The sequence below is a fragment of the Ruditapes philippinarum genome, unplaced genomic scaffold (assembly GCF_026571515.1).
Source record: "Ruditapes philippinarum isolate M1 unplaced genomic scaffold, ASM2657151v2 ctg16563_1_1_1_1, whole genome shotgun sequence".
Lineage (NCBI taxonomy): Eukaryota > Metazoa > Mollusca > Bivalvia > Venerida > Veneridae > Ruditapes > Ruditapes philippinarum.
In genome coordinates, this window is record NW_026866536.1 from 1 (window position 1) to 17,576 (window position 17,576).

At 30.7% G+C, this 17,576-nt stretch overlaps 1 long non-coding RNA gene across 1 annotated transcript; it reads left to right on the forward strand.

Annotated features, from left to right (window-relative positions):
• Positions 1-9,725: 9,725 nt before the first annotated feature.
• Positions 9,726-14,344, forward strand: LOC132732799 (uncharacterized). The gene is made up of 2 exons (XR_009626098.1): positions 9,726-9,928; positions 12,117-14,344. It is a non-coding gene; the product is annotated as an uncharacterized LOC132732799 (long non-coding RNA).
• Positions 14,345-17,576: the final 3,232 nt, after the last annotated feature.

Below are 17,576 nucleotides of genomic sequence, written 5' to 3' on the forward strand. Positions count from 1 at the left end.
TTATTTTCCGATGGTATTGTTTGTTAAAAAGAAAATAAAAATAGCACAATAGAGTGTCTCCATTAATACGTTCACGCTAAATACCCTTTGAAAATAACTATTTAAATATGTACAGTAAAACATACATACATGCATTTGAATAATATTATATACAAAAAGACAACTCTCTTAATATGATCAGAAATATATAAAGAGGTTTTAAAAGAATAAAAAAATATATAGATGTGATTGTTCCTGCGCGATATTTCTAGCAGGAATGTATGTGTGTGTTCCCGTCTCGGTTTCCCATCTTAAGCTATGATTTCGTGGTATTGCCTATCTTGTAGGTATAATTTCTTATATTATGATCTATTTTAACCAAGAAAATCTTATAAAAAAACATCATTCTTAATTCTTATCACAGAGCATGTATTATACATCTTGCACAGAGGATATAAAGGGGGATCTATCGATTATTGTTTTTCATTTTTTGTAATAATCTGGAGACAGTGTTTTTCTTGCTTTCTTTATAAAAGAATGGATCCTAACAAATTTTTCTATTAATTTGCAAGTTATAGACTTGCTTTTATGCACGGTCCCAATATTTAAATGTGCATTTTTCACGCTTTAACATCTTATTCAGCGTACTCATTTCTATATGTAGTTGTTCAGTGTGTGTATCAAGGTAAGCGCCCGTAATTACTATGAGAGGTTTTTTAGTATATAATACATCCGTAATAAATTTTTCAATGTAAAGTACATCATAAAAGTATGTATAGGCATTTTTTGTCAGCCACCGCCCCCATTCTTTTCCTTTAATTGATCGCATTATATTGTGATATTTCTTTCATCATCATCATCATCATCATCATCATCATCATCATCATCATCATCATCATCATCATCATCATCAATCATCATCAATCATCATCATCATCATCAGAAACCACATCAGCATTAGCATGAGAAATTCCTTTATTCTTTTGTAACTGAAAATAAGAAACTGCATAAGCTAAACCCCGCCAAATTTTACATTCAAGTGATTGATACGGTAATCATCGAATGAATGAATGAATGAATGAATGAATGAATGAATGAATGAATGGATGAATGGATGGATGAATGGGTGAATGGATGAATGAATGAATGAATGAATGAATGAATGAATGAATGAATGAATGAATGAATGAATGAATGAATGAATTTCTTACTGTATCTGCTCATCGAGTTTAATATTATTGTCCTACAACATTCTCAAAGGGTTATTCATGTGCACATTTTAAAACTAAAATGAAATAGATTGAAAATGTTTTGACAATTTCAAAAGCTAAAATTCGACATGACGAAAAGGTAAAATATACTTACCAATTACAGGTAAGGTGATACATACACTTTAGATATTGTTCAACATATTATTAAAAAATATTTGTTCATAATACCGAAAATATATTTTTTTTTATTTTACTAAATTCAATGATCGACATGACTTAATACAATATATTAACTTTGCAGACAGTTTAAAATAAATTTCAATTTCATTGCAAAATATCAATTTTCTCTATATATCTACCTAATTAGCATTTTCATTATATCTAAGTGGTCAGCATTTGCTCGCCTGAATGAAGGTAAAATTCGCTGGCCATATAGAAAAAGAAGAGTGTTACGGCTTTTATCAATTTGAATTAATATTTAATTGATCAACATTTTATTTTTGTACAGAATTTAATCGTTGGCATGACTAAATAAAATATATTAACTTTGCAGACAACATAAAATGAATAATAATTTCACGGCAAAATATCAATTTTCTCTGTACATCTTTCTCGCTTGCATGTAAAGAGCGTTAATTTACCGAACAAATAGAATAAGAAGTTTTACGGCCTTAAATAAAATTGAATTAATATCTAGTTGATCAGCAGTTTTTCACAAATTTAAATGGTCGGCATGATTTTATAAAATATGTTTTCTTGAATGTAAGGGCGTTAAATTAATTAAATTAATGAACTTAACAAAGAAACAATCTTTTTAGAGCTAATTTCCTTCGTAAACTGTATGTAAAATTTTCGGCTAATTGATCAAACATTTTACGTATGTTGTTGTGTGATATATCCAAAGATGGTCATTTGTGATTTTCACACCATGCAAATCGATCTCAAATCTGATTAAAGGGTAATAAAACTTAATTGATGGAATGTTTTCACAAGATTTTTCGGGGTGTGAACATACATATGGGGCCAATCAGATATATATGTCATTGATTCATTTTGCATTCCACTAATTTATTAGGCGAAGGAGAATTCCTTTATTCATTGGTAATTGAAAATAAGAACTGCATAAGCCAAACCCCGCCCAATTTTACAGCTAAATGATTATGGTACGGTTCAGAAATTTAAAGTAATCATCCCATGAATGAGTGAGTGAGTGATTGAGTGAGTGATTGATTGAGTGAGTGAGTGAGTGAGTGAGTGAGTGAGTGAGTGAGTGAGTGAGTGGGTGGGTGGGTGGGTGGGTGGTGGGTGGGTGAGTGAGTGAGTTAGTGAGTGAGTGAGTGAGTGAGTGAGTGAGTGAGTGAGTGAGTGAGTGAGTGAGTGAGTGAGTGAGTGAGTGAGTGAGTGAGTGAGTGAGTGTGAGTGAGTGAGTGAGTGAGTGAGTGAGTGAGTGAGTGAGTGAGTGAGTGGAGTGAGTGAGTGAGTGAGTGAGTGAGTGAGTGAGTGAGTGAGTGAGTGAGTGAGTGAGTGAGTGAGTGAGTGAGTGAGTGAGTGAGTGAGTGAGTGAGTGAGTGAGTGAGTGAGTGAGTGAGTGAGTGAGTGAGTGAGTGAGTGAGTGAGTGAGTGAGTGAGTGAGTGAGTGAGTGAGTGAGTGAGTGAGTGAGTGAGTGAGTGAGTGAGTGAGTGAGTGAGTGAGTGAGTGAGTGAGTGAGTGAGTGAGTGAGTGAGTGAGTGAGTGAGTGAGTGAGTGAGTGAGTGAGTGAGTGAGTGAGTGAGTGAGTGAGTGAGTGAGTGAGTGAGTGAGTGAGTGAGTGAGTGAGTGAGTGAGTGAGTGAGTGAGTGAGTGAGTGAGTGAGTGAGTGAGTGAGTGAGTGAGTGAGTGAGTGAGTGAGTGAGTGAGTGAGTGAGTGAGTGAGTGAGTGAGTGAGTGAGTGAGTGAGTGAGTGAGTGAGTGAGTGAGTGAGTGAATGAATGAATGTTGCACTGTTAAGTATTCGTTATCAACCAAAGTAATGGCGGAAATATTTCTTTTGAGGTTGTTTAGATGTGCGTTTACCACGGGACCGGCAATATAGTTGTAGGAAATATCAGTCTTTCTATTTGCCATCATTTTCTGGAAAATAATTTGAAAGCTTCAGAACAACTTAACCTTAAGAACCTATCGGGAAAAGTAATTTGCATTTGTTACAGCAAGTTTATTTTCCCAAATATCCTTTATTTTGTGTGCTTAGGTTCACGGGAAAAAATATCCTTAAAGTCACAATAAAATTAATTTACTGCCTCGTTGCTCTCATTTGCATTAAGACGGGGAATCGCTGGACCGTCGATATGCTACCAATCAGATAATTTTGACCGTTTTAGAGGTTATCCAATGAAATCAGATGATCACGCGCTGCCTTTCGCGACTGGCCAATTAGAAGATCTTGACCACGCCTATCAGTTAATAATAAGTGGTGTGTATGTATTTAAATTAGTTTAAGACCTTAACATAATCAATACCATCTTTTATTAAACTAAGGCAAAAATTTCAAGTATAATGGCTTTAAAATTATTAACGTCTATGAAAACGCGCAGATAATTCTTTATTTTTTCATTTATTACTTTGCGTGCAGCAAAGTAATAAATGAAAAAATAAAGAATAAATAAATAAATAAATTTATTTATCTATTTATTTATTTTTCATTCATTTATTCATTCAATCACTCTTTCATTCATAATAATATGCATTTACTCATTCATTCATTCATTCATTCATTCATTCATTCATTCATTCGTTCATTCATTTATTCATTCATTCATTCATTCATTCATTCATTCATTCAATTATTCATTCATTCATTCATTCAATTATTCATTCAATTATTCATTCATTCAATCAATCAATCAATTCATTCATTCATTCATTCATTAATTCATTCATTCATTCATTCATTCATTCATTCATTCATTCATTCATTCATTCATTCATTCATATATAAAATTATCTAATTTTAGAATATTTGGGTTTGATTTTGGGAAAGTTACCCATCATAGGAAAATTTCTATATCTTTTTTAATTTTTAATGAATTCTTTTGGGGTTTTCTTATTTTATTCAATAAGATATGTCTATTAATAAATACTGTGGTTTAATTTTGATTTGTATATTAGATTTCAGATCATAGAAGGTTAAGATTCATGTAAAATTTTCTTTATTTTAGTACTTTTGTGTTAAATTTGTACTAATAACCTATTACAGGTAGAATGATGTTATATTTTCATTTATTAGTCAATTTGTTTAGGAATTTTCCTGTATGTTATGTGGATGAATCTATTAATGTTTAAAGATGATTTGGGATGGGTTATCTACTCTATTTCATTTTATTGTGGTATATTGAAATCTGTTACTAAACCGGTGTCAAGGGACTAAAGTATGCAAACTGGGTCCCTATTAACCTGTTATTGTGAGGTTATATTACCATATAATTATGGTTATATATAAATTGGTTATATATCTTAGATATTTAATTATGGTTATATATATTTTGAGTGAATAATTGTGTTACCTGAGGGGGACACGGGCACATTTCAAGTTGATTTATTAAATTTTGTCTGTTAATTTACACTCAAGGATAAATATCTCAAGAGCCCCATATACATGGTTATGATGTTGTTTGGGGGGATTTAAAATGTTCTTTACAGTAAATCCAAGCCCCACTGATCCAATGCGACCCACCAATTCTTGCCGCTGGGCTGCAAATTGGGGACATTCGATCAGTAGGTGGTCAGAACCATATCTCACTCCACATTGTGGGCAGGTCGGGTCAATTTTCTTAATGTATTGCCCCACACTACCAGGTAATAGGCTTGAGCCCAGTCTTAGCCGGCTAATGATTTTATCAATTTTGGTATTGTCTGAATATTTTATTGGTCGTTTAAGGCTGACTGTAGTATTTACATGTTTAATTTTGGGGAGATTATCATTTATTTCTTTTTGCCACTTAGATAAAATATGTTGGCGTATTATAGAATATATTTCAGTGGGGGAGAGTGGTATAGGTTCTGTTACACTGCTGAATTTTAGGCCTGCTTTGGCCGCCATGTCCGCCTGTTCGTTACCATAGATACCTATATGTGCTGGACACCAAACAATGGTTACCATTTTACCTACATTTAGGCATTTATTGTATAATATATAGATTTCTTGTAAAAGTTCTGGTCTTGACTGACTATTATTTGATTTCAGTGAGACCAATGATGATAGAGAATCAGAGAAAATGACAACTTTATTGTGATTGTTGTCATTTATCCAGCACAAAGCATTCCTAATTGCAAGTAGCTCAGCCGTATAGATGGATGTTTTATTTGTTAACCTGTCAATTTTTTTCATATTGCTGGGAAGGGATTACTACGGCTGAAGCTACTTTGCCAGAGTCCGGGTCTTTAGATCCATCTGTGTATATATGTGTTTGACCTGAATATTTTTCATAGTATATTTGTACTTCTGATCTTGCGAGGTGCGGAAGATCAGTTTTGTTCACTATAGATGATAGTTCTTACTGTTTACATGTACTTTCAAATACCGCTACGGCAATTAAAATAGTAATGATTAAAGCATTTTTTTTCACACATTTAAACGCATACAAAGGCTGTTTATACACTCGGCTGTGTAATTAACACCTGTCACTAAAATTGATCGGAAATCGTCTTCGCGACCAGAAAAGGTGTGAAAATGTCTCGAGATCGAAGGTGTCAAAATAACCGAAGAACTTCGACTTACTTGTGGTAAATTGTACTACATTTATTTATACGGACCACGAAAAAACTTCGACACATCGAAAAACTCGACACATAAAATCTCGACTCATAAATAGGTTTTTATATGCAATATATAAGGGGAAAAAATGGGACTTTCATTTTACTTCGACACATCGAGAAAATCGACTAATCGAAGTTCGACTCATAGAAGTTCTACTGTAAATCGAAAATCGATGAACAGCTTTAAGGTATGACCACCCTATAACCTCCGCTTTGAAGAGTATTCAAATAGGCTAAACTTACTGCCAACTGCATTGAAACTGAGTCGTGGGTTTAAGCACAGATGGGTCATTTTTTTCTGAATATTAATTGGCAGACCCATTTGAAAAGAAAAAAGTATTTGATTTGAATTATATAATTATGATAGGTATTTATTGACAAAAATGCTAAATTTGATTAAAACAAAACACATTTTGAGTACAAACATCATTTTGCTAATGTTATTTGTTAGCCTTCTTCTACACAGGAGTGTCCATAATGAGTAAACCGTACTGTAAATTGTGTTAATATTTTACATACGTATATCTTTTAAGGTATATATCTGACCACAGTTGTCAGTTCCGCGGTTCCTTATAATGTCCATAAGGGCGGTCATTTTTGTTGTCGAAATGTATATTGAAATTTCTATTTAAGTTTTAACTATGACTTTTGACACCTGTTTATACTTTCAATGTTCCTTTATCAAAATTGTATCATTAATAATTAAAGTTATCAATAAATACAACTTTTTGTGAAAGTGAAACTTTTTGTTATTTATTTTTATCAAATAATTTGTTTAAACCCGGCGTGATTACTTGTTTTCCAATGCAATAAGTGTTCACACCTAGTATGTGTTTTTGTCACTTTCTTGCAAGCGATTTCATCTTCATGTAAGCAATTTGTGAATGCAGTATACAATTGTCTACATTTAAGTTTGAGTTTGATTTGTGTTTTCAAATCTTTCTGTAACAAAGATAGTGATATAGCTACCAAATATATCTTAAGATTTATTTCAGGTCTCATCAGTACAAGGGCGGGTATGTGTTGTAATTTGGAAAACAACAATAAAATAAAGGATTTCTGCATACAATGTCAAATATTTATATGTGACCCCTGCAAAAAAATACATGATAGGCATATCATTATTTCTTCACTGATGGGTAAGAGCATTTTTTTCTTTTGACGAAATAAAAGCAATAAGAAAATGACCTTTTATGTTTGATTAAAGTAGGTAGCATTGGCGATGTTAGCAGTTAGTTGAATTTTGGAATTATATTTTTAATTTGCGCAGGATCGTTTCAGTTCAATTTTACGAAGTCTTACCACAAATAAAATCAATATAACTTCTTGTTATCTTCAGAAATTGAATACTTTTAAATAAGATTTTATTCAAATGTACATGTCAATCTTTAAGATATGAACTTGAAATTATCAGTGATGTATCGAAAGGCGCATTCCTTATGACTTATTGTAGTCTTCGTGCATAAGCAATCTGTATATTAAATAGTAATGCGTGTTCTTGTTATTATATCAGATTGGTAAAAGGTAATCACTTATTGGAAATACATGTAGTTATTTGCTGGTCTTGTGATTATAAAACTTAAATTTTGAACTTTGTCTCAAATGTCATGATTTTTTCCTCAGCAATTGTACACGTGAACCTTTTTCTGACCAATCAGAACATGAGATTTCAGTTTGAAATAAGAAAATTCAATTAGAACCGTTGACCCTTGAACCCTGGAATCTGATTTTTTAAAAAGTCATTTTTTTCTCTAAACGAAATAACAGTACACACAAAGTCATTAAAAAGAAAAAAAAAACTTGAAAAGGAGCAGTTTTACCGATTTTGTTAGGCATTGAAAGTTTAGCTTTAAACATATTTGTACATTGTTTTCACAGCAGCTTCATCGAAGAAAGAGTGTTTTTGCAAAGGATGTCCATCAGTAAAAAGGCTTCCAATCGAATGTTTGGCACTAAACGAAGGTGTATTTCTATGCGGAAACTGTTATGAGACTGGAAATCTGAAAAAAGCTCTTAAAAATAAGAGCGAATCGCAAGAACTAATTGTCCAGAATATTACAAAAAATCAGAAATGTTGTCAAGTTCATGAAGGTAAAAATTACCATCTTTATCATTATTTAGCTGCTTTTTTTTACAAACACCATGTTATATAAGACATATCATACAAAAACCTTATCAGTTAAAATGATTGTAGAGTATATAGATTAATTATCATTATTTATTTATAAATAAAGCAGTTTTACCCCTGAAGTACAATAGAATAGCTAGACCTTCATCAAGTAAACTGCTTTGGTCACGTTGTATTTCACAATATTGACTCTTCTTTATGTGACAAATGTTTGTAAAAAGAACGTCATGATATAACCATTCAATGTAAAGATATATTGGCGAAAAAGGCACAATTTTGTTACCGTTTTGACGTTTTGAAATCGTAAAGTAACATGGCTGAAAATGAATTATGGAGAACACTAAGTTTAAATCTACATTCATTACTGTTATTTCTTAAAGACTTAAACTACACTCATCAATATCACTTTATAAGACTTTCCTTGTCTCTTTAAATGTCTAAAGGATATTGTATTGTATAGTTTTAGGCAACGTGAGGAATTTGCAAGTTGATGTTTTCTGCCTTGTATGTCAATTATACATGTGTCTAGGATGCTTTAAAAAACACAGAAGAATATATGAACATTGGAGTAAAACTGTAGAAGGTAAAAAGTACACTTAGGTTTGACACATTTTTATTTATAATTATGCTCATGATTGTGTATTTTTGCGTGTGCGAGCGTGCACCTGGAGACCTTCAGTGAATATTCAGCATTTATCTAAATTAAAAAGAATCTTGTTAAATACTCTCTGAGGCAAAAAGCTCTAAACACCAACATTGTTTGTCAATAGTTTTTCCTCAGTGTAATTGAATCGAATTGCACAGTTGTGATTAACATTTTGTTATTGAGATATTTACTAAAATTCTTTACCGATATATTTAGTAATACAAATAATCTATTCTTAGTGAGATATTAAGAAAAAAGGTTTAACAAGCAGTGAAAATATATGAATTTGTCTTCAAGATTTCCGTTAGATATAAAGTAATATGTTTAAACAAGCAGTTAAAGCAGTTGAAAGATATGATTTTGTCTTCAATGTTTAAGTGATATATAAAGAAATATGTTTAAACAAGTAGTTGAAATATTAGAATTTGTCTTCAAGACTTTTGCTACGACAGTTTTAGTTTGATAAATATCGACAATATCCAGATCAGTAGAAAACAAATATGTGTCTCATGCATAAAACCCATGACATCTTGTTTCTTAAATATTGATATAGCATAGTGTTAGGGGAAATTATCAAGATTATCTGCAAATACCAAGATGTACGACGTTTAGTCTTTTTTTGTCATTTTCATACAATATTCTTGATTTTCTTAATGATAAAAGTATGTGCAGTTCGATTCTGTTTATTTTTTATTGTTTATGTAAAATTATTCATTAAAATAAATTATTCAATTAATAATCACGGATAATACAAGCGTGACCACTCATGTACGGTTTTTAGATCACTTCCTCTCTATGAGTCAAAAAAGGCCACGAGCCTATTGCTACAAACTTTAATTTGCCTTTCAATACCCATGCAGACTCTTGTCCGCAGAGAACAATTCAAATAAAAGTAATTAAATTTGTGAACATTAATCCTGATTCAATATTACATTTTTTACTTAAACCAATGACATTATTTTTAGGCAATTTATTCTACTGCAATAGCTGTCAGACTGGTAAACTGAATCTTGTTGAGTGTTGTGATTTCACATCTTTGAATCCGGAGTTTAAATGTGGGAATTGTTATATATTTAATATCCCATCTGACAGAAACATGTCATATACAAAAGAAGTCATGAGTAAAATGGAAAATCTTCGTGATATGAACAAAAAATGCCAAGTACATGAAGGTGAGCATTGATCAAATGTTTGTCGAACATTACTTCATTTCATAGAATAAAGACATTCTAACATTATATATCGTCATGTTTTGTAAGCACTTCAAGTTGTTTTTAATGCTGTAGACTGTTTGAGTTTTGTCGTGCATATTTACTAAAAGCCTATATGTTTTATATCTGTGTGACCGATAGATTAACCATAATCAAAAGTACCAAAAGAACCTGAAACTCGGAAATGAATGTTGATCAAACGCTTTTTCGAGAAAACAAACATACAGCATAAGTATTTAAATATTAATGCATTCACCATTAATAAATCTTATTTTTTCTAGCGTTTAACTGTAATATATCAGATGATTATATTCTGATTAACCACTGGTAGAATTAATAAAATATAATTTTCACTGTAGCCGGACTGTACTTGAATGCGAATGAGGAGAATATCATAACTAAATGGAATAGCAGGAAAAACTATGACGTCATACATAAATTTTGCTCCTTTAGGAAAAGAATGTCGATATCATCATTCATCTTGTTAAAATGTAACAAAATTAGACAAATTTAACGAAACGTTGGGTTCTTTTTATAAATTAATGATTAGACGTCATGCTGCCATGACGTCATATAGAAGAAAACACGACGTTACGTGGCAAAATCAGTAAATAAAATCATTAAATCACTTAAAAGGCATGAAATAAAAAGAAATGTATTTGTACATATAAAATTGAAACATATTTCATTCTTGAGCACCAGCTATTCTATTTTCACTCGTGGCTGTTCCATTCGTGAAAATATTGCATCTGCTGTTAACTCATTTAAATATATTTCAATTGTACATACAAAACAAACAAAAAACTCTATATATCTGTTATTTGGAAACAAATAATTCGACAATTTGTTGTATCTTGTTATACCTTATATGTTGGCAGTAAGTAAGCCTTATTAATTAAACTTAAGTGGACAGTTGTTTTGACAAAAATAAAAATTAAAATCCGCCTTAGAATTTTTATGCCAACATTTGAATTGATGCATTCAAAAACGAGTTGCAGCATGTATCAGGTATTATCTACAAAACATCTATGGTAAATGTGCACAAATGATATTTATATTTAACAAGTGTAACAATTTTCTAATCTTATTTTAGATAAACTTGCATACTATTTAAAGGGTTTGCAAACAAAAATTAATGTATTATGCTTAAATGTATTCCATAGCGTGATGTTTTAGTGTTTTGAAACTGACATTGTGAAACTTACTTTTATATATTATTAAATTTTATAGGGAGTTCATTAGAATTATCCCATTTAAAACGTATGTTCTATAAAAACGTACAGTCCTGAATCTTAACGTGCATGCAAACATTTTTGTATAACGTGACACAAATATTCCTCAAAATACTTCATGCCCCGTTTAAATATTACACCTAGGCCTTGGATGAAACGCTTGTCAAAAGCAAACCTTCCATAAGCAATGGAAGTCTTGTAAAAGTGGCATTTCCATTCAGGTCAAAGTCCTATGTAGAGGTCAAATATCAAATAGAATTTTTAAAACATTTGCACAGACAATTTAATATATCCTCAAATAAATATTAACACTCATGAGACCGAGCGCAAAATTGTGTGGTCGTTTTCAAGGTCAACGTGGTGGTCAATTCGCAGAAATTTTGCAAGCAGACATTTACATCTACATGATACTGCTTAACAATCAATTCTGATTATGACAGGCAGGCGATTGTCCGATGGCTGGCTGATGTATATATGATTCTTTTTTTTTTATTCCTTATTGGTCCCAAAATTTAAATATATTGTTTACCGTTATGAGGCTGAGAAAAGCACGTATGTAGTCTATAATTAATTAGTATAAAAACGCCCGTTAAGGTACAAAAATCTTTAAAAAGAACATTTTGCTATCAAGTACGAGTCCCGGATATGTCACTAGTCATGCATTTAAAGTACAAAGTTGCAATAGATTAATTCCCTTGTAATTTTTAGTAGAAATTGGAAAGTATGTTAACTTACTTTATAGCGGCCAACGAGCCTAACTTACAGTAAATAACATGTGAGAATAATAACAACTGAATTTTATTTGGGGTAAGTGGGGTTATGTTTTGTCTGCTGTTTATATGATTCTTTATAAAAGTTGCTTATTTTAAAATATTTAATATAAGCTATAATCATGCATATTTTCCTATTCATTGCAGATGAAACGATGTCACCTACTGCAGCTGTTTACTGTCTTGTATGTAAAGCAGCCATGTGTAAATCTTGCTTTAAAATTCACATATACTGAAAAAATTAAACTTAATTTCAACCGATGCGGAGAAAGGAAAAAAAATCGTACCAAATTTATAGCATTTTTAAAAGATTCCTCAAAATTATTTTGTACAGGTTAATGTAGACAGTATAATAATGAACCTTATTTTGTTGCCAAATGAGGGACTAAACGAGCTATACATACTTATCTGAACTTTGTCAATTATATACTTCAAATTGAAGAAATGTTATAACTTTAATTTTGTTTCATTACATTTTTCATTCCATTATACAACCCCTAGAAATGCAATATACAACAATGTAATATATGCTAAAATAATTCTACTTTGAACACAATTCAGCTTTAAACAAACGTATGTTTAAGTTGATACGATTTTAAGAAAATATTATGTTTTGACAATATGTATGAGCATATGGTATATTAAACCAAAATATCAATTGTTCTTTAATTTTGCTTGGGTTATGTCTTTCATAAAACCGAAAAAATGTAATTGGATTTTTTTAATTATTTCTAAGTAATATCATGAAACAGTGTGCCTTCAAATGTCTCTTTTACATGTAACTACAATATTATTGTAATTTCTCATTTTGTGTTAATGAAATTTGTGTCACAAAATATGCATAGTTACTCAAATTTGACATGAGAAAATACAGGTCAATTTTGAATTAAGTCATGGTCCGATTATTTTTGACAGAGTTATGCCCCTTGCTGTAATTTTCAGTTTCCGTTCATTATCACCAAAACAGTTGTACACATTCAACTTAAATTTAAAACATGGATACGTCAAAGGTATGCGCAGATCAAGTTTGAATTTGGTCATGGTTCGACGAGTTTTGGCAGAGTTATGCCCATTTCACTTTGAACATGATATGAAATGTTCAGTTTCCGTTCATTCCACAGGTCAAGTGCAAATTTATTCATCATGATAGAGTTATGGCCCTTTCACTTTGAAAATAATATGAAATGTTCAGTTTCCTTATATTATCTCCCCAAAAGTTGTACATATTCAACTCAAATATAAGATATGGATATGTCAATGAATGCGCAAGTTCGAATTTAGTCATAGTTAAATGATTTTTGGCTGAGTTATGCCCCCTTTACTTTGAAAATAATATGAAATTTTCAGTTTCCGTTCATTTTCTCCCCAACTGTATTACGCATTGAACTCAAATTTCACACATGGATACCTCAAAAGTATGCGCATGTTAAGTTCGAATTTTGCTATGGTTTCATGATTGTTGGCACAGTAATGGCCATTTAACTTTGAAAAAAGAAGATTTTTAGTTTCCGTTCATTATCTCCCCAACAGTTGTACATATTCAACTCATACCAAAATATGGATATGTCATACGTACACTTGTCAAGTTCGAATTTGGTCATAGTTTGGTGATAGCTTACAGAGTTATCCCTCTTAAATTTTGAAAAAAAAATCAATCAGAATTTTTTAGTTTCCGTTCATTATCTCCCGAATGGTTGTACACATTCAACTCAAATTTGTAATATAGATACATCTTAGAGGTAGCAATGCAAGTTTGAATTTGGTCATGGTTCAATGATTTGGGACAAAGAAATCTCTCATGAAGGTTGGAAAAATTTTGAATTTACTCATACTTTTGTGAAAGTGTATATGTAGTCATTATTTTGGTAACACATATGCAAGATACAATTTACAAAAGGTTAACACTGAATAGTTTCAGTGCATGGAACTTTGTATAAAAATGGTTTGTGTTATCATTGAATAGTTTTAAGGGCTTTGAACTTAAAATGAATATAACTAGTTTGTGCAAACAAATTTGGAACTAAATATTTATTTATAACATCTGCTTTTGGCTGCATGCGGGGTCATCCGTAGAGTGGCGACACATTTCTAGTTTACAATTTGTTAATACACTTCAAATTTAAAGACATAGAGTAAAGACATAAGAAAATACCCACGATATATTATTTTCTTACTGAAAATTTTTATTAACATGTCTGGCGGCATGTTTAATAAATATTCTCCTTGCTGAGTAAATGTGAACGTATATGTATTCGATTTTTAGCTACGACTGCAGAGAACCAATAAAGAGAATGATTTTAAAACTGAGTGCACGTTTTTTGGGACCATTTTCCTGTATTTAGCTTAAAATGTTAAATAAAATATGTTAAATTTGTGATATTGTGTTTATTTATTTTACCTTATTGTGCATATTTTTAATAAGTGTTTATTGACTTATTTGAATTTGTTGATTACCTTGGGATCTGACGATGGTCTCTTATTATAATGTTTAATATAAATATTATTTTTATTATTAATCCTTCTTGTTTTGTAAATACAAGTACATGTGTATGATCGAATCATCGTGATATCGTTATTATTGTTTATTCAGTTACAGTGAAGAAATGTATTAAAATGCCCATATTTGCATGCATATAATGAGAAGCACACATAAACTTTTAAAGTTATTGAATGTTATTTTTGTACATTTTGTTTGAGAAAGAGCACAATGCATGTATTTGACATCTGTTTTTATCAATATGAGGCAATCATTTCTTAAAATACTTTATTAAAGTTGCTTTTTAAGATGACAATTTAAAATATGCAATTCGATTGTTTGTTTATTTTGTTAAGGGTAAGGTTTATGTTTATTAACGGAAGACTTGTCAAGCATTTTATTCAAATCGTTTGTTTGCATTTTATAAGTTTCAATAATCCAATTACCTTGTCTATAGTAAAACCGAACACTTTGTGCTCAACCTTGAGCTTTTGCGATGGCAATGTGTCTGCTATTTCTTCGGTCTAGTATTGTCGTTATCTAATATATTACAAGGATTTTAATGTGTTGCGTCACAAGAATGATACTATGTTGCGTCCCACAAAAATGTTAATCAAATAGTTCTTGCCTCGATGGTCTCTTAGCTTAAAAACTAATTGATATAAAAAATACAACGTCCAGAGCGTTTGGCATGTAGTACTGCTTAGGGGATTTCTGCAAAAGGTATACTAGATACTAGTATATAAATCTTGACCCTTTGGTCAAACATTTGCCCGCCACGGTGATCATTTAGTAAACACAGACCATGTTATCTAAGTATTCTCCTTCGTTGCCCAGAGATATTTAGAATGTTGTTTGACTTTGTAGTCCATTAAAGTTCAATTAATAATGCCATAGATCCAAAACAAATAGCTAATTAGGTTTTTAGACTCGTATAGATAAAACAAATTTAAATCGACTTCTTGTATAAAACTTCAATGTCCAAAACAAATATATTTGTATATGTAATGTAGAATTTTTTTACCTTACAAGTGTTATATAATGCATGCAGCTTGGGTTAAAAATGACATCCCGATGTGAATTAAATAGTTTTCTCTGTAATGTTGGTTTGAAAAGTTCGTCATTTTCTTTAAAAACGGAAACAAGGTGAGCGCTATAGTTCGGTGTTACCCTCTTGTGTGATTTGAAACTATCATATTAAACATACAATTGAATTGTTTGTTAAATGAGTGTTTATATGTCTTCTTGAAATCATTTTAAATAAAATTTTAAAAAACAAACAAAACTGTGGAATTGATATCTGCATCTAATAATTTAAATAATTTTATAAACTTAAGCTTCTTTTTACTTTGTATACTTTGTATCTCAGCGCATTATTGTGACGAAAAGTAAACAAAATGATCAGGGTTGCGCTTTTATTTTTAAAAACTGTATAAGTGGTTTATTTTGCGATGTGGAAATATTTGCGATTTCTGCGAATTGTAATTATTCGTAAATATTTGATCGTGCAATTTTTTTTCAGGCAATTTGTCTTCTTAACTTTGGAAACACGTTTTCATTCAGCATCTTACATGAATAAGGTTTGACTGCTCAGGTAGTGAAATCAATTTTTCTCATTGTTTTTTTTTTTGTTTTAAAGTTTGGTCTTAACTGTAATAATGTTTTAATGAAACAATATACGTCTTAATAACACAATAGGTTATTCATAAAACAAAAGAATGTTTCAAAATATGACAAAGAAATGTATAACCGTGTTCTTAATCAAATTAACAATGTATATTTCAAACAATTATGTAATGATATGATAAAGGTAATAAACAACTGCATAGAACTTTTACAATAACGGCAATATTTATATCTATGTTTTGTTGGGTATTTAACATTGTATTTGGTATAACAATTTATTTCTTAAGAAACCGAGGCCATATTGACAGTTGGCTTATGGGGTTACCATGGAAACTGCCAGTTTACAAACTATCTTACACGTCAATACATATTTGTCTTTTGATTTAAGAAAAATGTAAAACACATTTTGTACAGACTAAGATAATTATTTGTTTCAAATTGAACGATATCCTTAAATACAAAAATATTCTGGTGTATTAAGCTTTCTTATATTTTTCCTCTTTTTCAAGAAAATGTGTCTACCTTGATATATATACGATTAGCACGGAATCTTTCATTTTCTGATAATGTATGTAATAATTAACCCTTTTGCCAATATTGATAATATTGATTTCAATATAATACATACGGGATACAAATATAATTATATAATAGTCAAACATATAATTTAAATCATTTCTATAAAAAAAAATATAATTCGCAAACTGTTACTTTACTTGTTTCTTCGTTAGTGTCATAGTACTTTACAATGATAGGCTAATTAAATGGGTCCTTTAACCGTGAATGTAGTGTATATTTATAACGCATTCACATAAAACATAATATAATATATAAACATAATATTAATTTTATATTATTCTTTGCAAACTGTTTATGCCGATACTTTCTGTTTTACATAATTCATTATTTCGAAACATTTCATCAATCAATTAAATTGATAGTTTATATTCTTATATTAACGTAGTCGGAAGTGTCAGTATTAGGCAAATTTGTATTTGTCAACTCCATGTATGTATTTGGCTCCCGGCTTGAAGTGTTCAGATGTTCATATTGTACATTGAACTCATCATAATTATTAATTTCTTTCATGCTTGCGTCCAAATCTGTGTAAGTGGATAAGTCATGGCTTCCGGCAGTAACACCTAAATCAACATATTAAAGTAATCGCACATCAGATATGTTAGAGTATGTAAGCAAAATAATTTTATACATAAAATAAAAAGCCTCAATATTTTCTTAATATAATGAATAATTGATAGTTAACGTAAAGCGATAATCATACACACAATATATAAGTATTTAAATATGAACCCTTTATGTTCACAAGTTATATAATTTAGTTGATTCATTTATATACACACACATTTCTATTACTCATACATATGATAGCAGAATACTATGGTTTTACATGCAGGCCGAAAACAAAACAACCGCTGTAATTGTTTAATGATTATTACCTGGTTTGGGACTTTCACGACGTAAAGATCTTATATTCCTGAAAACAC